Source organism: Pinus tabuliformis, chromosome 9 (genome assembly GCF_031772625.1).
Source record: "Pinus tabuliformis cultivar Carrire ecotype Pingquan chromosome 9, CPIR1, whole genome shotgun sequence".
Taxonomy (NCBI): Eukaryota; Viridiplantae; Streptophyta; class Pinopsida; order Pinales; family Pinaceae; genus Pinus; species Pinus tabuliformis.
In genome coordinates this window covers 215,828,861-215,853,392 of record NC_142307.1, presented here as the reverse complement: position 1 = coordinate 215,853,392, position 24,532 = coordinate 215,828,861, and positions in this window count along the sequence as shown.

Below are 24,532 nucleotides of genomic sequence, written 5' to 3'. Positions count from 1 at the left end.
GGCTAAAAGAGTTTTGGACGATCATCAAGTTTCATCGTTACAACTTCCTCTTGGATATAAAAAACTCTTTCCGAGCCCGTCACTAGTTGAAAATCCGACTGACCCGCCCAGGTGGTCAGCCGAAGCATCTATCATTGAAGACAAACCATCTAAATCCATACCAGATGAAAGTCAAAAGGTCGAGGTGGCAGTTTACCCGGTCTTGCCTTCAGAGGTTCCATCTTCAGATGATACAGTCACAAAAGAGAATAAGGATGACACTGTCCAAATTCTTTTTATAAGCACAAACTCCGATGAACATGGGGGCAATTTACCCATTCCTTTACCGCAGGAAGGAAGTTCGTCAGAGTTGTACCCGATCATCTATTCGGTCCCACCTCCAAGCAACCTAGTTGTTTCCTTCGACTGGAATCAACTAAGCAGACCCCACTTACCGGCTAGTGTACCATTCCGAATCATTGCTCAAATATATAGAATGGTTATGGCTGGTACCATCATAGATGAAGGGGCTCCTGTGAGTATTCTTTCCTCGATTTCTTGGAAAGCACTTGGTTCGCCATCGCTTTTGCCTGAGATGAGAAATATAACAGGCTTTGACAAAGGAACCAGTCGACCGTTAGGGATCCTTCCCAATGTGCCCATAACATTGAGAGGGAAAACCGTTCATATGAATGTAATGGTAGTCCAAGGACCCTTGGATTATAATCTACTCCTTGGAAGACACTATATTTATTGCATGGGAGCCATTGTCTCATCACTCTTTAGAGTAATGTGTTTTCCGCACGAAGGAAGAGTGGTCAAGCTCGTAGACCAACTTTCATTTCCCGGATCACACATAGCAAATAGTCATATACCAACCCTGAATGGTCTTTTCACACAAGGAATGTCTCATCAATCCCCAGTCCGTCCACCTGATGAGCGCGAGTGATTCGGGGACATGACTGAAACCCAGGGGGCATGCACCCTGGTCTACTTCGGCAGGAAAACTTCAGGTATAGGGTAGGTTTCCGCGAGAGATATATGACTGGACTGTACTCCCGTCCGTGATTGGAAGAGGGGGTTAGACTAGAATAAGATTCTCTCATCAAAGTTATGTGAGTGGATTGTCTCACCTTTGTCTATTTCGGTAGACATTGCCGAAGAAGTGTTTTGTTTGCGATGTGAATAGAACAATCTTTGGTAACCTAAAAGAGGTAGACCTTTCCTGATAAAACAAATGTTTTGTTGGAGATTTGAAAGGTGACCTTGAAACTCTGTTTTATACCTGGGGGAATTCAAACCTTTTGGCGTGCAAGCAAAGAGCGATTATTTATCTTTTTTTTGGATTGGTCGTTTCCTAACTTGCATAAAGAAAGGATGTGGGGCAAAGATTTGAAAAATTGTCGTTTTTAAATGGGAAATTCTTATTATATGACTGGATTAATCGAGCAGTTTTAGCACATAGTTCAAGCTCGTTAAAAAATAAACATAAGTCATGAGCAAATGTTTCTCCCTGCGTTTAAGCTCATTAAAAAATGAACTATTTCTCGGTAAATAACCATTGTGGATGTAGTACTTCAGCCTTTAAAGCCTTGGTCATGTTCTCATCATCACCTCCACTCTGTATTGGCCGATCGTTCACCTCCATTTGATTGTTTACCCCTTTTTGAGGAACAACTGCGAAGAGTGATCCCACTAGCCATCCTTGTAACACTGCCGTGATTGGAGAATTCCAAACCTTACCTGGAATCAACTGCTACCCAATTTTATCACTCGTTCCTCAAAAGGCGAGTCTCCTTTAATCTCTTTCCAACTGACTCGTAAAATATGAAAAGATTGCCAAGCCATTGGACTCTCCAGCTCGTTAAAGGGACCAAAAGTGCTATCCCTCCTTTAGATTTTAATCTTTTTGGACCTGAGGGATTATTACACAAAAAGATCGAGCGCTTGTTTTGTTCAGCTCGTTAAAAGTATCGAAAATTCATCCCTTCTGTATTGTTTTATACTTTTTTAGAATTAAGGGATTAGATGATGAAAAAGGAATTTTTGAGTTTCCTTTTACGTCCCTTTTCAGACTCTCTAAAATTGAAAAGGACCAAGTTATCTTTGTCGTTAAACTCGTTAAAACTTAATAGCGACAAACTTGTCCATAGCAGACAAGAATGAGTTTCACTATTGCTAAGCGCGTTAAATCATAGCGATGGGTTTGCCCGAAGGGAAAATTATAGAACAAGAATATGTTATCCTCCTCAAGCTTGACAAAAATAAAGAGGTACTGGCAGCAATGACTGGGGAAAAATTGGGAAGAAAACTTGAAGAAACTTTGTTGGTAGCAAGTCGCTCTTGAACATGACACTTTCACTTCGCATCCAAGTCGGGTTGGGTTGTTTCATTCACCAGTCACATCACCATGGTCCCATCACACCATCCACATTTGGGGTTAATGCTACCAATCAATCATGTCAATGTCACCGATATGTTCAAGAGAAGTCATTCAGAGAATTCACCTGTGTCTCACCTGCTACAATACATTTACACTCCATTCTTTCATGACCGCCACCCTAAACCTTATGTCATCATATCGTTTTCACCTCCATTAAAATCATTTTCTCTATTCCGTGTCATTGATGTGGGATTCATTAAGGCCCTTCTATGACGGATCGCTTCTTGTCGACATCAGCTCTTTATCCAAGAAGTCGATCTAGGAACACCCCGTTCAGTACTTTGAAGCTTGCATGCCTCAATGGCAAGTTTCTCATTTCCGGCGAGAGGTTTACATCAATGACCTTCGACCGAAAGATTTTGCGTGGTGTTCGACGCCAAGTCCTTTATTCACACCACGTGAATTTTACTGCAGTACCTTGAGGGTCATTATCATTATCGGTGACTCCTCTCGCGTCTGTTAATAGCTTACATCATTAGCTGGTAATCAAGCGATGTCTTTCCATGTTCGACTCCAGAACATCTCTCACATGGATCGGCTTGTACTTCGAGTGAAGATCGAACGAGATTGAAGACCCTGGATCTAGTTTCATCCATCTGGCCTGTGATATATATTCAGGGAAATAAAGACATCAAATGTACATCGTTGCTGCACAGATAATCATCCAATGAAATGGATGATGGCTCTACCAGAATCATCAGTTTACACTGAGACGATTGTCTGTCCTATGTACATGAAAATGAATTTATAAAGCTGACCATGGAAATGCCCTCCTCAGCTAGATCATGAAAATATTATGAAGATAATGTATTGTATTGTATCTTATTACAGGTCTCCTCCCAGCTTGAAAGAACTTCGGATCCTCATAATAAACCATTTCACCCGACATCAAAAAAGATTAACGACCTCATGCTTTAGGGGGCAAGTGTTATAGACATTTTTGGGCACTGCAACCCCAAGCATAAAATTTCCATAAACCAAGGGCTCCTAAGTCCCTAAAAGTGTTTTTCTAACCCCTAAAGGAACAAGGTCAACTGATTACAGCTTCTCTTAGAAGTTCTCCATGAAAAACTGCTCAGAACTGGTCAAAACAGGATCATTTCAGCTACTCCATAGGCAAAGTGCATTGCATCTCACCTAAGTACACTCTGTGGGTCATTGCATTTCAAAAAGCCCTTCTATGGGGTGCAATGGGCAAGAAGTGACAAATGGCAGTGTCATTTCGCGAGGCGGAGAGGCATGGAATCTTCCAGAAACTTCTCCGGTGACACTTGCCTCTCTGAATTTGACCAAGGATGAGTAAGAGATCATCAATCTCCAAGTGGAAGCAAGAACTATCACAGGGAAGGCACTAATCAAATCACAAGTTGACTCATCCCCCTTACAGATATCTATATATGGATCCCTCATCCCAGAGATCCAGGGGCTGGAATTTTGCATCTTGTAAGGAATTGCTATTGGTTTCTTGAGACAACATCATAGTGTTGGGTGATCTAAGCTTTGTATGAGCTGAAGAAGGGCTTACTTGCTGAGAGGATGATGCTGGGTCAGAACAACTGGTTGTAACTCCCTTGGCTCTTTCTTGATTATCAATAAAAGCTATTCAAGTTTTCCTCCATACTCTTGTGTCATTTATGTTTTATGCATTTATATGGTAAATCTACATCTGATCCTAGATTGTTTATGATTATAGATCCATGTTCTTGTATAGTGTTATGCTACTATGATCTTACAGGTAATTTGTGAAGCTGGGCGTACAAGGGAGCAAGTAGCGAAATACTATCAAGAGAGAGAAGAATCGAACTAGGAGATAAGCGCAAGATAGAGGTTGGTCCTCTTTGTTCTTCTCTCATCTATATTTCATAAAGGAAAAATGAATGTAGCTTTACTTTGTTTGTTTCTAAGGTAGCTACCACACCTTAGTGGGATAAGAAGTTCTGTGTAGACACTTTTCCCTGTAACAAACCCTATATCCGTCTTCAAATAAATATAGCCCTACACCCACCATCTTCTTATTTACCCTTCCCGGTTTACTATTCCCTAAAAACCACATTCCCCCTACCTCAAACCTCCCTAGGGTTTGATACTAAAAAACATGGCAGAGGAGGAATATAGACCGCATAGTGAGGAAGTGGAAGAAGATAGAGAAGAAGACAGGGAATATAGGAGGCCACACAAAGGAGGCCAAATACACAATTTTGAACCCATATATCTCAGGGAACTCTTAGCATCCCCTATGACTATGACATCCTCCAAATGGCTAGGTTGTTATGATTTCTGTGACCAAGTGCAAGTAGTCCAACATCACCCTAAGTTGACTAGGCTCTTCATACTAAACTTCAAGACAACCAAGTCACTCTAGCAGGTACAACTTTCACTTTGTCTACTGCCAATATATCAGCTACCATCGGGATTCCAAATGTTAGGGAAAAGTGCTTTAAACAAGGTGATTTGGAGAGGCATTATTATGAGGCATACCTGAAACCAAGATACAGAAATGAAAGAAGTGGCTATTTTCCTTAATAGATATGCCCAATGATGAAGATTATTGTGAAGTATTTCTCATGTGAAGGTAGATTCTCTAGGACCTAATCTTATCATATCTAGCCTTTAATGCATTTCACTAGGGTAAAAATTCTCAATATACCCTACTATATTTTCAGGAGTGTTGAGAAGATGGCCAACATTTCCCAAAAGAGGGAGTACAAAGATCAAATGAAGAGCATATTTCATCATTCCCTCATTACAATCATAGTCCTTTACCATCTCAAGGAACTGAACATTGCATGGAGTACCTTCATAGCTAATCCCATATTCACTCATGCATCTACTCAAAATGTTCAAAGCATCCCTTCATCATCTCATCCATCCACCTCCATTCCTCCATCTCAACCCATACATAATTCATCCTCATCTGATGGATCAACCTCACCATCACCACCATCGTCACCATTTCATGAGCCTATTCATTCACCTAGCAGAGATGAAGGCAGAGAGCAAGAGTACATTGAACATGGTGAGATCATCAAGCCTAAAAGGGTTGGTTTGGGTACCTTGATACATACCTATCAGAGTGGGCATAGGAAAGTGTTTTCACCATAGATTGTGGGAGGGGCCTTGCCTTGTTCATTGTCAAAGCAGGTACAAAAGGGAAAGGAAAGGGTCACAGAGGCAGAGATCGAGTAGCACGAGGAGGACCTCAATGAGAGAGATAAGGATTTTCACTTAGTTGACCTAACTGAAAATGATGACAGTGAAAACACAACCATTGTCATTAAAGAGAAGAATGCACTCATAGGAGAGCTCTAGGTCAACTTGCAAAGGGCCAAATATATTATTTCATATTATGAGCAAGAAAACAAACAGTTTGAGGTCAAACATGAACTTATGGAGATTCAACTTGTCAAGGCAAAGAGAGAGGCTAAAAATTATAAGGCCTTCCTTGATGAGGCATATGGAGAATATAGTGACCAGCTATAAGAATAGGTGCCAAGAAGAAGGCCAAGGACTAGAGGCCTAAATCGAGCTTTGGAGATAGAAAAGAAAAAGGAGTCTGAACTAGCTAATGAGCTCACCCTAAATGAGAAATTTGCCAAAATGGTAAATGAGAATAGGGAGCATTGGCTTGAGAAGGTGAAAACTCATCTTGAAAGCCTCTTATAAAAATCCAAAATCTACATCGACATTCAGAGAAAGATGGCAAAGTACTATTGCCGAAGAAACCAAATAGCAAGGGAAAAGCTCAAAACTGCTAGGCCAAGAATAGAATCCCTAACTGACCATGAGGAGACAAAGAAGCTTGAAATACTTGTTGAGGCCTCACTCCATGGATATCCACCTAAGACATCATGTTCGTAAACAATTTTGAAGACCCTTGGCTTAGTTTTTGTCATCTAGTATTTTCTGTCTTTTTAAGGCAAGTTCTATATCAGCACTTTGGTCAAGAAAACCATGACAGTGAAGAAAACCATGTTTCGAGCCTTGGAAGGAAAAACTAATGGGTGAAAAAGGTAGAAAACCACCTAAAAATCATGTTTTTGCCTCTTTTCTCGAGCAAGCGTTGCACGTTTGACTAGTCTTCGGAGAATCCACTTTTGGAGGGTCAAATAAAGTCCATTTTGCAAACTAAAGTTAGATCTCGATAATACATAGGATAATATTTCCAACGTGCTATCCTAAGATCAATTTGGACATGGAAGGCAGGGAAAAGTGGGTTTGAACATGGAGCGACGCGTTTGACAGTTGGCCCATTTTTTCACTGTTTCTCTCAAAATTTGATCTTTTACCTACGAGAAATCAATGTTTTACTGATGTAATTCATAAGATTGATGTAATTATTATGTTTTTAATGTTACCTAGGGTAATTACATTAGGTAAATGGCCTCCATGGCTTGTAATGAATCAACTCACTTAAGTTAGCGATGAGTCACTTTGACCACCCTACACTCTAGCTAACAGTTCAGTTTTTGTTGAAACTACTCCTCCTCTCATGGATTCGACCCTTGATACTGGGATGAGTTGTTTTTAGGCCTATATCGTGTAATTTTTCAGTCATTATATAGGTTGGACTCCATTGGATGTTGTACTAGTGTTTCAGACTTTGGCATGGAATACGTTGGATGAGTTCCAGCTATTTTGGTGGGATACCTGTGGCATGGTATTTTGATATTGTTTCTTCTTTAGTTTCATATGTATGAATGTTTTGTACCTCTCATGATTCATTTCACTCTAGGTATGTTTGATTTTCAAGGTGTGATAAGCAAAATTCATCTTGTATGCTCTATTTTGGGAAAATCATTGTAGATTGTTTCATTTCTTCAGTTTAAAAGGAATTCATGATCTCATCACTATACTAGAAAGTGCTAAATTAACTTGCCTACCCTTCCCCATTAGATGTATGCAATTATGATTCTCTTTTTCCCTAATCTAGTTCACTCTCTCACCTGATTCAATCATCCAATGACTACCCCAATCAAATGAAATCAAACAAACCTTGACCCACTATATCTATCCTAAAACCCTAATCCATCCAACCCTCTGGGCTATGATTCATTGGAGAGAGCCCTCTCCAACTTGGTAGGGCTAGCTAACAAGTCAAAAGATTGGTCTGTGGTTACCTCAGCTAGACTCTTCCTCAGCCTTGGAGATCCGGAGGAGTGAAAACAACTTTTAAGTTTAAATTTTTGAAGTGAGTCAATTTGAATGACTAACATAAATCATTTATTCATATTATCATAGTACTTGTTATGTAGTTGTATTTTTTTTCGTAGATTAAATTAGTCATTGACATTAGTAATTTTTAGTTCTAATACTTATTATCTTGTCATATATTTTAACCCAAGACTAAATTAGTCATTTATGTTAGTCATTTTTAGTTAGTTCACTTAAGATTGCTCATTTTTGGTATTATTTCACTTGTAAAAGTTGTGGTGACTAAATTGTTTAGTCACCTAGTCACTAATTTCTTATTTTCTATTAGTGATTGAAATAACCAAACTTTGTTTCCTACATATGGATTATTTTGAGCTTAAAAAAATTCGATTGATTTCAAGTTGGGGAAACATTTGATTCAAAATGGAAAATACTTTCACGTAATAATATCTAAATGAACCAAGCGAGTTAGATGGCACAAATAATGTGAATTGGAAGTTTAAAATCGAAACAATGATGGAAGGATACAATACTAGATGATAGAAAGTAGTAATGAATTGTATTCAGATGTTTTCTTGCAATCCATAACTACATAATTCCAAGGTTAGGAGAGGTGAGATACTAAGGAAAAAGTGCTAGTAAGAATATCAATAAAAGACAAGATTATACCTCATATCATAAAATGTATGACCTCTAATGGGACATGGACAACAATAAAATATTTATATGAGTCAAAGAATACAAATGGACTCCTATCTCTGAAGATTAAGAGGATGTCTACTAAAATGGAAAAAATTAAGGCATCACTAATTTCATTTCAAGAATTAAATACACTAAATATGAAATTGGAAATATAGGTCAAATGGTATCTAACAATGAACTTAGTGACTATAATCTTAAATTGAATTTTAGATGACTACCAAATCTTCATCATAAGACTTATAGTAGGGGAGAAGGATGCCACTTTTGATGAGTTGGTAGGTATACTCATGTATGTAGATGAAAGATAAAGGAATTTTATACCTCAAAGTTATGGTTTGACGCTAATGGCGAAAGGCAAATATCTTTCCTAAGGAAACCCATGGGAAGGAATTAAAGGAAGAAAGACACCACATGGAAATCCATCATATGAAAATCCACCATTTGCAAATACACAACTAGATATGACACCTTCAAAGGTTGATTTTAGAGTCAATTATAATTGCTATGGAAAGACAAAAATTACTATAGAGATTGCATTAAAAGGAAGCATCATAAGTCCAAACATAGAAATAGAAGGTTTGTTGGTCATTTTATTGATACAGGAGAACTAATGAATGATGAATTCAAAATTTTTAGATTTTTTATTTCAAGTGCAACACCATTATCTAAAATATAAAATTCAATTACTTGGTTTGTTGATTTAGGAGCTTCCATACTTTTGTCTTGTCATAAGAACTTGTTTGAAAATTTTAATGAAACTAATAATGTTGAAAATATACATATAGGGGATGATTGTTCACACCAAATTAAAGGGTATGGTGATATACTTTTTACAATAACAAATGGTTGTGTTAAACAAATTCACAATGTATTGATATTAATAAGAACCTAATAATAGTTTCTACCCTAATAGATCAGGGTCTGAAGGTAGAATTTGTAAATTCACATTATGTGGTGAAATTTATGTAGGATCACTTGAATGTTATTGCAATAGGATATAGAATTGGAATATTATATAAGATTGATGTGACAAGAAAAAGTAATCAAGCATTGGCATCCATAACAATGAAAAGAAAAGTTATTTGGCGCTAAACATATGACCACCTTAATTATCATGATTTGTTGCTACTTAGAAAATAAGAAATGCTAGAAGCAATCCCAATGCTTAATAATAAATATTATATATGTGGAGGGTGTGCATTAGGGAATATGCATAGAAAATAGTTCCCTAGTAATAAAAATAGAAGAGAAGGGGATTTTATTTATCTTGTGCATACATATGTATGGTCTTATCCATACAAGATCATGAGCTCGAGCATATTATTTATAGATTTTTATTAATGATTCCACTAAACATACATGGGTTTTTTCTTGAGAAAGAGATATATTTAAGTACATTAAAGAGTTCAATAATTATGTAAAAGAAAACATGAAAATACATCAAGATTATTCGATCAAATCAAAGGGGGAGGGTATACATCAAGCTCATTCATTAATTACTGCAAAACCCAGCCAATTAAACAACAAGACATGTTACAACATAATCCACAACAAAATGGAGTGGTTTAAAGGAAGAACAAAACCCTAGTCGAATGTGCATGAAGCATGTTAAAAGATAAAATATCTACCAATTCTTTTTGGGAAAAAGTTTATAGTAATACTATTTATTTGAAAGATAAAATTCTAACTAAAATTTTAGGTCAGAAGACACTTTCTGAACCTGCTTATGGTTATAAACCACTAGTAATACATTTAACAATACTTGGATGCAAAACATTTTCTCATGTTCTAAAAGAATATAGGAGAAAACTTGATGTGGAAGCTATTAAATGTATTTTCATTGGTTATTATTTTGATCATGTGGCATATAATTTGTTTGAAACTTGCACACATGATGTTTTTGGAAGTAGATATGTGTTATTTAATGATATTGCACATGAATTCCATAAGGCTGGCAACGACAATGAATGGCACATTCCTTATGGTTATGAATATGTCAAAGAGGAGTATAATGATAAGTAGGTGAAGGAATAGGAGGAATAATCTAGTTACATGAACACCTCTAGCATCCACAAAACAATAAGAGGCGGAGAAGATTCACCATAAAGAAGGATTGGAGATTAAGGTAGTGAAGCACAAAGGAGGTCATCACACTAAAATCAAGCACCACTAATTTATAAAGACTATGCATTGAGGACTGAAGTAATGAATTTCATAGAACCTTTGAATTTCGAACAAGCTGATTATCATAAAGAATGGAGAGATGAAATGAAGGAAGAACGTGATTCCATAATGAAAAATGATACTTGAGAAGTCAGAGAATGGCATGAAAATAATGAAACCATACGATTTAAATTGTTGTTCAACTCAATATCTAATGTTAATGGAAGAATAGATAAATATAAATACATGTTTGTTGCAAAAGGTTACTCGGGGAAAGAGGGAATTGATTGTGTAGACAATTTTTCACCTGCAGTTAAGCTAAATATAATTAGAGTAATGGTCACGTTATCTATAAATTATAATTGGAAACTATATTAACTAGATGTTAAATATATGTATATGAATTGGGAGCCAAAGGAATAATTATATCTTATTCAGGAAGAAGGATTTGTAAATAACATTCAAGGCTATCTAATTTTCATATTAAAGAAAGATTTATATGGATTAAAAAGGCACGAAGATATTGGTATGTAAATATTAACTCGTTCTTTCTTCCAAAATGTTTTATGAAAAGAAAGAGTGACCCTAACCTGTATATCTAGTCATATGAAAAGGGGCGTGTTTTATGATTTCCTTGTCTGTGGATGATATTAATATAGCAAATAGTGCCTCTAACTTGATTGATGAAGTTAAAATACAACTTTAATAGTTTTTTAAATGAACTACCTTGGTAAATTGCAATATTTCTTAAGTATTTAAATCTGGAGAGAAGATGATCAGACATTTGTTACACAGAGAAAATATACAAGAGAGCTACTTAGAAGGTTTTATGTGGATCAATATAAATTGGTGTCAATTCCTTTGTATAAAATGTCAAACTATAAATTAATGATGTGAAAGGAGAAGTGGATGGTAAACTTCATTGTTACCTGGTGGGAGGTCCAAACTATCCCACCACAATAGGCTAGACTTACCATATTTAGTTGACATCATAAGTTAGTTCATGGCTAGAGCTCTTGAAATCCATTAGAAATAAATGAAGAGACTCCTTCGATATCTGAAAGGGACTGTTAATCTTGGTATTAAATATACCAATGATTTTGATGTTGAGTTCGCAAGTTATTTTGATTATTGTTAGGTTAGGAATCCTTATGAAAGAATATCAACTTCATGATATGTATTTAGTCTTGGATTTAGGATAGTGTCTTGGATTGAAAATAAATAACCAATTGTTTAATTCTCATTAACTAAAGGTAAGTACAAAGATGTTTGCAATACTACTTCTATGTTAGTCTTGTTGAGGCGAGTTCTTGAGGATGTAAGAGAAGAACAAAAAAACCAATGATTATCAAATGGCATAATGAAATATCTATCAATCTTGTATACCATGTTAGAACAAATCACCTTTAGACTCACTATTAATTTTGTGAGGGAATAACTAAAATATAAGGAAATTGATTTGTTTTATTATAATTTGGCTTACATATTAACAAAGTCTCTTAGGAAGAAAAAAATCTGAAATGTGTAGGAATGAATTAGGTGTGTAAAGAACACAATTCTATATTAATGGGGGGTGCCAAAATAATGGAAAATTCTAAAATTTAGTATTATTATAGACTGATATGTTTTGTGATTTTTTTTTTGGGAATGATTGTCCTAAATAGTGTTTTCTAGTTTTTAGATCCCATATTCTAGGATTCCAATCATTTCCTCTCTTCAATAATTTTTGTTTATATGGAGGTTCAAGGGATTCTTGGAAACTACAACTCCATATAATTCAGGCTCAAAATAAATATATAAAAGTAAATTATGGAGATTATAACTTCTAAAAATAAACATATGAGGAATGAGACACTATTTTAGTTCAAGACTTGATTTGCAATAAAAAAACTATAGAATAATATGACATATTATTAAAAATATATCTATTGATAAAAGCATTCAACTATTAAGTCATAGTTTAAAAAACGCATCATTATAGATCATGATTTTTGCATCCTTGCATGGGACCTAAGGTATGCTTTGGTATTTATAATTATTTATTTCACATATACAATTACCAATGTAATAGTGTGAAATACAAATTGTTCATGCCTTCTAATATGTTTAAATACTTGATGGTAGAATCTGAAAATGTATTTCATGCTGTCCATGCATTCAACTATTATTTAGAGATAATTTCCGAGGCAATATTCTCCTACAAATGCAATCAGATTTTCCATTGTAATAATATTCTTCCGAGAAACACACATCCAAATATCTAATTTATAATGATAAAATCTTATCTTGAGTACTTTAGATAGGATAACTTACTCCCATAAAACAGATTTAGTGTGTTAGTTCACACGAGCTAGAGTCCCATAAATTTGATTGAGATAAAATGTCTCAGAAGAGTTCATAAATAGGAAACATAAGCTTACATTCTCACCATTAGACCTTATACCCTATACATTGATTAAACAAAGTATTCACCTTAAATCACAAGCTTGAGAAAAATAAATTTCATTACTGAAATTTTCACTTACCAATGTTGAAGGTATTTATGAGGGAGATGGTGGATGGAAGATGATCAAATATTGTAACCAAAAGTACACATACATAATATAGTTGTATTTGTGATAGAAATGAATAGGGATAAATTTAACCTTTATAATAGTTGAAGATAAAATAAATGATTTATGAAATGTAGGCTAGCAATGTCCAACTATAGAATCCAATATTTTTCCATATTTCGTGTGGTGTTTCTAAGAATTTCATGTAACACCTTCCTCCCACATCTACCCAAGTAACCATCCAACCAGGGTAGACATTTAATGAGAGGCTACTGTGATGGGATTCAACCTCCTATGTGAACTTAAGGGAGTGGAATCGAGAGAAACACAACATACATATATTCCACATTAGCTACAAGACTTCCAAGAACCATCCCAACCTTTCCATCAACCAATCCCTGGGTCCGATTCAGTTTTTAGACCAATTAACCCATGAAGTCTCTTATGATATGGGCATGCCAGCATACATAGGGATCTAGACACTCCCATAATATTGCATGCTAGCATCCAAGGATTATTTTTCTCAATGTTGTGCTAGCGTCCCCGGGATTTGAGCCACTTTTTTAGACCTAGAGCCCAGGTCACTACCCAAAATTAAATGACACCTTCAAAACAAAAATATAACAAGGTAATCATGATATAAAAGCAATTACTTGAACAAGGGATTGATTGGATCCCTACTGGCCATGAGAGGAATTTCATGAAAGATATCACAAATATGTAATCTACAGGTGTAAACAACAGATGTAAGTATAGGGGTCTCAAATTTATTTAGGAGCCGCTAAGAAGCATTGTTCCCTTATATCATTAGCTGCATTATCATCTATTAGGTCATAAATATATTGTTCATTAACTTATAAATCAAAATATCAGGAAACTAATACATCATCATTGACATAATACATGCTTATAACCAACAAAATAACAACATAAATGTCAAGGATACAACAACCATAAATTCTACATATAAACCAGTACATTTATACATAATATATCAAGGAGATAACCTCTTATTAATGAATGCAAAATCCAACCTAGTATGGGACTACCATGTTCCACTCGACCATAAAATCGTTGAGCCAAATCTCTCTATAACCATTCACCCCCATGCCATATTCCAAGCATTAATGTGGGACTTAAATCGAAAAAATACAACCCGCGCATCCCAAGTCTAAACCACCTCACCCTCATCAATAAAAAAAAGGCTTTATCATAATCAGTCCAAAATGACGAGTCCAACACAATAGACATGTAATAATAGGCTTTACCATGATCTTCACGAGATCACTAGATCAAACAAGCATGGATGCCACCAGATTTCTCCACCTACACCATCTGTAAATTTCTTGTGTCCTAGTCTCTAGGGATTTACCGTCATCCACAGTTTGATCTAGGGGTCACTAGGCCCTAAACTGAGACACTACCCTCTAGGCTTTACCGTATATCCCTCCATTCACCGGAAAGGATTCCTAGGTATAATCAAGGGAAACCACCTCTTGGATTTGTCGTATATCCTTCCATTCACTGGCAAGGATTCCTAGGTCCGTCGGGGCAACACCAAATCGGGCTTTACCACAACCCACACTTTGGTTCAAGGGTTACTAGGTCATGTGTTCTATTATTTAGAGAATCACCTCACTTAGCTTTGAATCTACCCAACAATCCAACTAAGCCAAAACATGAGAACCCCATCAGACCATGGCTAGGCTGAAAATATTGTCACACCTGGAAAAAAATATGCCATAATGGCAGAAGAACCACATGCAATGATCTACATGCCATATCTAGCAAGGAAATCACATATGAAAATTGATACCTACAAAGAATAGTGTTGTATATACTTGATCCTGATCTTCATTGCTTTCTCCTTACTTCGTTTTGCCTTCTTTTCCTTTCTTGATCCAATGCCAAAGTTCTCGAAGAAAACTCTAAATGTCCAAGAGCGAGAAAGAGAGAGAGAATAATGAGAGAGCTCCAAAACAAAAATGAAAAAAGGTTATAAACTGGTCCTCAGAAGCCTTTTTATCGATTAGGCCTCTATTTTCTTAATTTTCCATTATTTTCCTTCAATGTCCTCCTCACATGCAATCGGTGACCTTTCAAATTCCTTTTCTCTGAATTTCAATTATTTTCATAAAAAAATATGCCAAAAATGCCATTTTTCCTTTCCAAAGACTCATTCATTTCCTTTGCCAATTTCCTTACCCATAATAAACCAAATGAACACCCACTAGGATGTTTTCCTAAACATTCAACTTGGAATAATTGTCTCATCAACTCTAGTTATTATTTTGCTTTTATTAACTTTTATTACATGAAATTTTCACCAGGGTTGTTACAGAACCCTCCCCCTTCGGGAACACCATCCACGGTGTTTAACCACACCTATACCTCACAAAAACCACTAAAAATAAGATATACTGCCCATGGAGCCTCATATCATAGCTCTGTGCAGTATCTACAATGATCACCCTGCTAAAAATAAAACCAACATGACAATAGAAAAACATGACAACAATAATAACATGATAGCCATACCACTTATTGGAGATTTATAACATAGCTCATGGTGGTATTTAAATCCATATACATATGTACATATATCGAAACATCACACAAAAATATGTCAAAACATATAAAAAACATCATACGAAAATTGATCTGCATTAACCAACAAACAATGAAGGATACATAACCTGCATCTGATCCACCATCTCCCATGTAGCTTCATCATTCCCAGAGTTCTTCCATTGCACTTTAACCTATCTGATTTCTTAGTTTCAGGGCATGATAACCTTTTTCTGCACTATAAACTGAGGCTCTGGTTAGAATTCTCCATATGGCTCCACTTGCAATACCGACCAGTCAATCACATGATTAACATATTTAACATACTTCTTAAGCAATGACACATGTAAGCCATCATGGAATTTCACTATGAGAGGCAATGCAATTCGATAGGCTACTAGCCCAATTCTCTCAATAATCCTAAAGGGTCCACAAAACCTGGGTTCCAACTTAGCACATGATCCAATCCATAAGGAGTTATTCTTCAGTTTGATGTGCAAGTACACCTATTCCCTGACCTGGAACGCCTTGAACAACTTGTTCTGATCCGCATAGCTCTTCTACGTATCCTATGTTGGCTTAAAATTCTCCTTGATTACCTTATTTCCTGCTCCATGTCTACCAACATGTCCAGTCCAATAAACACCCTATTAACTGGATCACTCTAACTAATGGGAGTATTGTAATAAAACTCATAGAATGCCTCAAACAAACTCATCTTCAAAGATTCCTGATACCCATTGTTGTAAGGTAACTCTATTAATGGAAGGTACTCTTTCCACTCCCACTTCTGATGCATCACATACATCCTTAACATGTCCTCAATTATCCTATTGACCTTCTCAGTATTTCCATTTGTCTACAGATGTTAAGTTTTACTCAAGGCCAACTTTGTACCCAAACCTACAAATAATTCCTTCAAAACCTTGGAAGTGAACTTTGCATCCATATCTGACACAATCATCTTTCGAACACCATGCAATCTGACCACATCTCTAATGAATACCTATGCTACATCAGTAGGTGAGAATGTAGACTTCACTATAAGGAAGTACACAAACTTTGTCAACCCATCCATAATAGCCATGATGGAATCATGTTGCCTCACTGTCCTTAACAAACCTATGATAAATTTCATGTAAGTGACCTCCCAGTTTCATTCTGGAATCACAATCAGTTGTAGAAGTCCACCTAGATTCTTACACTCTGCCCTCACTTGCAGATAATCAAAACACCTACCAAAAAACACTGCTACATCCTTCTTTAGATTCAGCCAATAATAAAACTTCTTCACTGTGGTCAATGTCTTCTAATAGCCTCGGTGACCTGAATATGGTTTTTCATGAAACTCCCTCAAGATCATCTTCTTGAGCTCACTTCTATTTGGCACATATATCATATCTCTAAACCTAACCAATCCATCTACTGTAAGATAATAGTCCACATCCTGTGCACCTGCACCTATACTTGTACCACTACCTGTACCTATACCTGTACCTGTGCTCTTCTGCAACTTGTGCATATACATATACCTGACATCCTATTGACCTGCCTACAAGATATTATCATGTAGATTTGTCCCATAGGAACTCATAACTGCTATATGATTTACATGTATCTTACTGCTAAGAGAATTTACGACCCTTTTCTCCTTTCATATGATTCATTTAATCTAAAAATCAAACTCACCGATCATGGCCAACCATATAGCATGCCTGACATTAATATATAGCTGGTCAAATAAGTATCTCAACCCAATGTGATCACTCATCAATACAAAACTCCTACCCAAAAGACATACCTCCACATCTTCATTGCATGTATGATCACTGCTAGTTGAAGATCACGCGTTGGATAGTTCTTCTCATGCTCATTCAGTTTTGGTGACTTATACCACACCACTTGTCCTTCCTTCATAAGGACTCCAATGAGTTATCTCTTGGAAGCATTTGTACATACTAAAAATTCTTTGTATGGATCTGTGATCTTTAACACTAGTGCATGGGTCAACAACTACTTAAGCTGCTCAAAACTGGCCTCACACTCCTATGTCCATTCAAACTTCTTACCTTTCCTCTGCAATGATGTAATATGATAAGAAATTTGTGAGAAGTTCTTGATGAACCTCCTATAGTAGTCTGCCAAACTCATGAAATATCTCACCTCATCCACATTCATCGACATTTCCCACTACATGATAACTCTTATCTTCTCTGGATCTACTAATATGCCCTCCTTGGAGACAATTTGACCCAAATATTGTACCTTAGTCTGAGAGAAACTGCACTTCTTGAGATTATCATACAACTAATGCTCTCTTAGCAACATCAACACTACTTCCAAATCCTCGGCGTGCTCTTCCTCATTTTTAGAATATACCAATATGTCATCAATGAACACAATATCAAACTTGTCCAAATAGGGATGCCACACGCTATTCATCAAGTACATAAATATAGCTGTAGCATTAGTCAAATTGAATGGAACTACAACAAATGCCTAATGCCCATAATTGGTCGAGAAAGTTGTCATGTAAATGCCCTCTTCCTTGATGCACACCTAATGGTATCAGGATCTCAGATCAATCTTCGATAAGGCTATTACTCCCTTCAAACGATCAAACAATTCATCAAATCCTAGGCAACAGATACATGGTTTTTATAGTTACTTTGATCAAATTCTTGTAGTCAATGCACAATCTGAGTGTACCATCTATAGTACCCAACTAATATTGTACAATAAATAAATTAAAACGCAAAAAACATATACAATAGTAATTATTATTTTTATGCAATGAAACACAAATTACAGTATATTCTCCACATAACAATTAACAACCATTAAGTACCATAGTATAAGAATTCATGCAATTATATGAATCCCAATTGAGATTAATGATTCTAATAATACACACATTATAGTGCACCACGAATGCACACAATATATATATATACACACACACACACATACATACACGTCACAATGACTACCCAAATTAGGCTTTATCACTGAAATGCATAATTGTACACAAAAGTAATACACATAAAAACATCAGAGAACATGGCACTTATCTATAATAACAAGCCGACTAGTTGCGGCCTCTCCACATTCCTTCCAGCCATAGATCTGGTGGTTTGTTAGCTCAACCATCAAGTCAACCCGCAAGCTGGGATGACAACTCCAAGGGCAACAATAACCGAAAAATATCCATACCTCCAAGACCAAGGTTCCAACCTAATAGTCACAGTGCTCTAGGGCTCTAGACACCCTCCAAACGTATTTCTAAGGTGCTAACCCAACAACCATGTTTTTCGAGGGCTTGAGGCATCCTCCAGCCCATAAATCATCAAAATTAGGGTTCATGATGTAAAACTAGATGCATCCATAAGGCACAACTAACTTAATAACCACACCCTGACCAATCCTGAGTCTAATCTTAGGACCCACTAGCCATCATTCAATCTCATATTCCTTTCCCTGGGACTCACTAACCAATCCCCCCCCTCGAAATATCCAACCTACTCTTCTTTATATATCCATTGCTTAGCTTGCCACATGGCACACTCTAGAACCCTCATGGCTCCCAAGTGCACTTTTCACCAAAAATATCCAACCGTTTCTCTTTTCCTCGGAATTGTTCCCCCAATACTCCTTCCATAGAGTAGGCCCTGCAGCTAGCCTTATTTTATTAATAATAAAGGATATGTACATTTACAATATTTATAATATTTGCATCATGTCTCCTTTAGCCACTGAGCTAAAATAGGCATATCAAGATCCTTGGAACTACATGGTCACACAGGTCAATAAAGTATTTCTAGATCACCATCCTCATATATAAAAGTTACATGTATTTTAATCGTCAAAATAGGTGGGGGAATTACATTCCCACCCCCCTTATTTTATGCACTGTCCACAGTACATGGTATAAACAAATATACAACATATACAATGTATCAGGAAAAAAGGTGACGGTATTTAGCCCTCATAGCATCTTCTTGGTTCTAGTTTGCATACTCAAGGTTGAGCATGGTTCAATGTACCTTTACCATGCCTATGGATCGATTCTAGAGCACCTTGACTTTGGTGTCTAGAATCCACACTGGTTGAACTTGGAAATCTCCCTCAGGTTCCACCTAAATCATTTTCCAATCAACAATGTGTTTAGTTCCTGGCACATATTTTTGAAGCAACAAAACATGAAAGACGTCATGAATATTTAGAGATGCAGACAATGCAAGCTTATATCCAACAGGTCCTATACTCTCAAGGATCTGAAACGACATGCAATATCTAGCTTCTACATTGACACAATTTCATAATTTTAATGAGCTCTTTTACACTTTTACTTTCAAAAATACATGATCACCTACTTTAAATTACCTTCTTGTCCTTTTCCTTTCAGTATAACATTGCTGCCTATCCTGGGAAGCTTTTAAATTTTGCTTGATTTTAACCATTTTCTCTTCCATGTGTTTGAGAAATTCAAGGCCCACCATAATTCTATTTACAGGATTACTCCAATTGATCGGAGTATTGTATTTTCTACCACATACAGCTTCAAACGGGCTCATTTTTAATGATGTCTAGTACCCATTATTATATGAAAATTCCACCAAATGGAGGTAGTCCTCCCATTTGGATGGTTTATCCATCACATACATCTGCAACATGACTTCAATTATTTGATTCACCCATTAAAACCCTTATTAAGTCTTAGGATGATATGTTGTATTGAAGTTTAATTTGGTACCCAATCCTTTAAATAATCTGATGTAGAAATTAGATGTGAATTTTGGATCTCTATCAGAAATTATTTCCTTACACAACCCGTGAAGCTTGGAAATTTCCCACAAATAAATGTCTACAATAATTTTTGCTTTATGTGTTGACCTTAGAAAAATGAAATGAGCATACTTTGTAATCTTATCAACTACAACCATTATGGAGTCATGTCACCTTGTTCTTCTTGGAAGACTAGTAGTAAAATCAATGGATTCTGTCTCTCATTTCCACTCTGCATTGGGAATCGATTGTAGTAAAAAAGCTAGGTGTTTATGCTCAACTTTCACCCGCTAGCATTCCATACACCCAGATATATAATTAGCCACTTCCCTCTTTAAACCTGGCCAATAAAATTATTTCTTAATTGTTGTCAATGTTTTCTGGTACTCGGGGTGTCCCACATATGGCACCCTATGCATTTCATGTAGAATTATTTCTTTAACTCCTGGAACCTCTGGCACATAAACTCTTATTTTATATAAGATAATATTCATCGGGATTAATTCAAAATATTAGAAGCTCTGATGTGTTGCACCTTGTTGTAAATTATTTTTAATCTCCATATATTATTGGTATAAATTACCAACCTGTAGAATTCTTCCCATCAGGCAAATTTCATAGCTACTAATTGATGTGAAATGCATAAAATGTACTCCTCGTCTCAGTGCACCAGCCACCTAATTTTCTTCCCTCTTAATATATCTAATTTCAAAACAATATTGTGGTAGCAATTCCAACCACCAAATTTGTCATTCTTTTAAATTTGGTTGTTCAAATAAATGTCGGAAGTTGGAATCCATAATGATTAGTCTACAATTCAAATTTTATACCCATGAGGTAACACCTCGATATTTTCAATGTGTGAATGATAGCTAAAAGATCCATGTCATGGACAACATAATTATTTTCATGATCTTTTAACTTTCTAGGCTCATAGAAAATCACTTGACCATTTTGCATGAGAGCACCACCAATCCTTCTTTGCACACATCTCTGCACACCAAAAAGTTCTAGTTTATATCAGCAATTTTTAATACTTGCACCCTGGTTAATAAAACTTTTAAATGTTGAAATGCTAATTCATGTTCAGGTGTCCAATCAAATTTTATACCCTTTTTCTGCAAAGAAGTGATTGGATATGCAATTCGTAAAAACCCCTCGATAAATCTCTTGTAATACCCATCTAGACCCATAAAATATATAATTTCGATAACATTTTTTAGAGGTGGCCATTCACTTATAGCCTTAATTTTCTCTGGGTCCACATCTATGTCATCTTTATAAATAATGTGACCCAAATAATGCATCTGTCTCTGATAAAATGAACATTTACTCAACTTAGAATAAAGTTGATGCTCTGTAAGTACTTGTAGAACCAAACTCAAGTGTCGCTGATGTTCCTCTTCAGTTTTTTAATATATTAGGATGTCATCGAATTACACAATGACAAATTTTTCTAGGTATTCCATGAATACTTCATTCATTAAACACATAAATATTTCTATTGCATTAGATAAGCCAAAAGGAACTACAACTAATTAGTAATGTGAATAATGAGTTTCAAATGCTTTTTTATTGATATCTACTTCCTTAATCCGTAGTTTTTGATACCCATACCTTAAATCAATTTCAGAAAATATTTTTTCTCCGCATAGTTGATCAAAGAGATCATCAATCCTCAGAAGTGGGTATTTATTTTTAATAGTAACATTATTTAGTTGTCAAAAGTCAATACACAACTGCAGTGTACCATATTTCTTTTTAACAAAGAGAATTGGAGACCCTCATGGCGATACACTGGGACGTATATATCCCTTCCTTAGAAATTCCTTCAGCTACACATATAATTCTTTAAGCTTCGGTGTACTCATCCTTTATGGTGCTTTATATACTAGAATTGCTCCTCACACTAGATCAATAGAGGAATATATTTCCCTCCTTAGAGGTAATCCAGGTATTTCTACAAATACATTAGAAAATTCACGAAGAAATGTTTAATTTATTATATTAATTTGTTGGTCCATATTTGTCTCCTTCAAATGAGCTACAAGTATTTGGCATCCTTTCTTAAACTTCTTTTTCAATTGAATGCCTGATATTTCTATAATGGATATCATTCTAGGAATTCATTGGACCTATTTCTGATGTTCGCCATCATCAATACATTTAAAACACCTTTTTGTAGCAATCAAGTATTACATGGTCCTTTTCCAACCAATGCGTGCCAATCAAGCAATCGTAAGTACCTAATGAAATTACATTCAAGTTAGTTATTGTTCCCAACACATTCATTTCAATTGACTGGTCTCGAATTAATTATGTAACCTTTCCTGTCATACCTGTAGCTAGTTATACTAAGCAAGATTTGGAATATTTAATTTTCTTCAAATTAAAATTTTCAGCCACATTCACATTAATGTAACTATGGCTAGCTCAAGAATCAATTAAAATAGAAATTGGTTGATTGTTTCGCTTATGTTTAGCTTCTATCATATGAGATTCATGCTCCACTCGTCGATTATCCAAGGTTGCATAAATTTTGGGTATGCCTCTGCCCACATCATCCACAATAGTTGTCGCTTGCATGCTATGCATAGTCCTCACCTTCTCTGCCTTATGAGGACAATATTTGAATTGATGATCTCCTTTACAGCCCCAACATTTAATAGGTGGGGGATGAAGCCTTTTACTTGAAGAATTTCCCCCTTCTGACTAGTTAGAGTCTTGGGTTGTTTGTTGGCCCAACTGTAAGTTATTGTTAAATGGAAAGGGTTTGTAACCCTTCTTTCTTTGCTCCATAAAATCATTCTTATTATTTCCAAAAACCTGGTGCAACATGGTCCTATTTTTATTATGCTCATGCAATTGTTCTGATTTCCTCATAGCTACCTCTACTGTTTTGGGTTCATCATATTTCATCTTATCAACATTAAAGGATGACAAACCACTAATGTATCGTTAGATTTTAACCTGTTCATCTTTAATAAAATTAACGTACCTCATTAACTCCACAAACCTTTGACCATACTCTTCCATGGTCATGTGTCCTAGTTGTAGCTCAAAACAATCCTGCATTTTATCGTTCATAGCATCTTTCTGATAAATATTCCTTAAATTTTTTCTAAGTGATCTGCTTTTCATCCAAATATTTGACTACCTTGAGTTGTTCCCGCCAAAGATTAGCCTTTCCTTTTAGATTATATATAGCCACTCTAGCCTTTAGATTTGAGGAATAATTGAAGAGATGAAGATATTTTCTCGTCTCCAACAACCAAGTTTCTGCTTCCTCCCCTTTCTTGTTCTCTCCATTAAAGGTGGGTGGCTTAATTTTTCTTAATTCCCCTTGCAAATTTTCTCTATCTAATTTTCTTCTTGATTTCTTAGCTAGAGACACACTAAGACTGCTACCGGATTTAGATGTAGAATATGTCCTTTTCCTTGTTCTCCTTGATGTGAGGTGGTGTAGATGAGCATCACTCTTAAAATGTCTTGCACTCCCAGTGACCTTCTCCCTAGTTCTGGCACTATGCTCATATGCTAGTTTTGACTTTGTACGTTGGCCCATGTCTTTTCTAATTTGATTTAGACTCTGCAAAATTCAGTTATTAATTTGTTGCTTCTCTTTCATCATATTTTCATTGTCAGCTTTATAGCTGAGCACTTCTAATTTTAGACTTTTGATTGTTTCTTCCAAATATTCTCCCTCTGATGGGTCGATACCATGACCATTAGATTCATTTTCATTATTACTCGGGCTTATATTTACATCCCTGAGAATTTCCTCATCATTGTAAGGTCTTTCAGCATCTTCTCGACTCATATATGCCATTAAGAAATTTTCTGGAAACTGCACCTATAGATTTACCTGCGCGTTTCACCCTAGATTATTGATGAAATTGAAAATATGGGTTTACTAAATCATTCTCCTTGTCAATAGCTCTCTATTGAATATCTACTTGTGGTATTTGGCTAACCGCGGTGAATATTATGCCTTTGGAAAGATTTCAACTTGTTAATAGTTTTATTCCTTAAAAATAATCCTATAGCTTTTACTCAAATGTTTCTAGAATTTTTTGCTACAAACCAAATTTCCTAATTAATGGCTATCTTGTGCTCGAAATTATCTTTCCAACGACTAGTCATATGCCCAAATCCAATTTACAAGTTGTAATCTATGACCTTTGGAAGA